The 1,657-nt window shown below is 40.4% G+C and overlaps 1 long non-coding RNA gene across 1 annotated transcript; it reads right to left on the bottom strand.

The window, feature by feature from the left end:
• Positions 1-581: 581 nt before the first annotated feature.
• LOC309350439 lies at positions 582-1,253 on the bottom strand. The gene is made up of 2 exons (XR_014160373.1): positions 1,157-1,253; positions 582-786 (listed from the first exon to the last, which is right to left on the bottom strand). It is a non-coding gene; the product is annotated as an uncharacterized lncRNA (long non-coding RNA).
• Between the last annotated feature and the right edge of the window lie 404 nt (positions 1,254-1,657).

The raw sequence follows: 1,657 nt of genomic DNA on the forward strand, positions 1-1,657 counted from the left end.
TTGTGGGGGAGGAAGGGAAAGGAGAATGTTAGCTGCTTTGAGACTCCTTCGGGTAGTGATAAAGCGGGATATCAAATCCAAACTCTTCTTCTTCATCATCATCTGATACGGTCCTGGGAATCTATTAGGTGAGAAAGGTTGTAGACTTCTTCTTTTGTAGTAGAACTCATGCTGATGTTGGGGAGCAGGCTCCTGAATCAAGGCAGAGGTGAAAGATGAATGATATTGAATGGAGGCAAATAGAACACCTGTGTTTGTTGTTCCCAAACACTATCATTTATTTGGTCACGATGAAGGACCTCGAGGTGGTCGCAGTCTGGAAGACCTTCACTAGAGAAAGGTTCTCCATAACCAGAACTGTTGCTTATTGGCAGATAGGCTTCTCATTGGGACGGCCTCTCTGTGCATGTAGAATGCTCCAGTTGGAGCGAGAAGGCAAGGGAGTCAGATTAAAAGAAAGGGGTGTTTCTAATGTATATTTATTACGTGTATAGCTGTTTAGTGCATCAAAGAAAGGAGGTTTGGAGCAGCACCAACCTAGGCTGTGAACAACTCCAACTCTCTCTTTTTTTTTTTAAAAAAAAATGCATCTTAACCATTTCCAATATTAATTGGAAGGAGAGTGAACAGCTAGCTGCTTTCAACTTTACAATTTCCCTCTTTGCTACCTTTTCATTTCAACACATAATCTGAAAATTCCCCAGGCCTACACCAAAAGTGGTTGCACAAGCAGTGACCTGGCTCGTCCCCAACCCCCGCTCCCCCCGGAAATCATATATACAGATTCTACAGATATTTGTGTGCATGAATGGATGGCAACCCAACATTTTTATTATTATTATTTTTGAGAATCTGAGGTGTCATGTACTACACTATGTTGAAATTTGTCCAGGAGACTAGGAGTCAAAACTTTAGGGATAAACCTCTAAGAGTCAGCCTTTATGCCATAATCAAATGGCACAAAATACAAACACAACTCTTAACATTTATTTTTGGTCAGATGTGAAACCAGCCATTCCTAACATGGTTGAATAGTGTGAAACTAAACTGATTATTATTATTATTTAATTTTTAAAGCAAGTGCTAATAATGTTTTCATGAAGGCAAATAAACAGATGTGTAAAAAACCAACAACCCGCAGTGGCCACAATCTAACCTCTTTGAGTGACACCAGCTAGACCAGGCATGGCCAAACTTGGCCCTCCAGCTGTTTTGGGACTACAGTTCCCATCATCCCTGACCACTGGTCCTGTTAGCTAGGGATGATAGGAGTTGTAGTCCCAAAACAGCTGGAGGGCCAAGTTTGGGCTTGCCTGGCCTAGACTGAACGACACATTCTTTCTCTTCTGAAAGGTGGCCGTAAACAAATTTAGAAGCATATCCTTCCTGAAATAGTTATGACCAGACAATTTCATTTCCACTTACTAAATAAAGATGTAGGGGAAGTAGAATTTTCCTTAAATAAAAAGGAACGGAACACTTTTTGTTAGTGCAGTATGTATAGCAGCAATAAGCAAAAAGTCACTACTGCAAAAAATAATAATAACTAAATAAAAACAAATAGCAATATAGGGGGCAATCTATCAATTGCTGCCACCGCATCACAGTTACCACATGCATCTTCCATTGAAATGGAAGCCGCAAAGCAGCTTTGATT

This window comes from Podarcis erhardii (assembly GCF_964252035.2).
Source record: "Podarcis erhardii genome assembly, chromosome: 9".
NCBI classification, from domain to species: domain Eukaryota; kingdom Metazoa; phylum Chordata; class Lepidosauria; order Squamata; family Lacertidae; genus Podarcis; species Podarcis erhardii.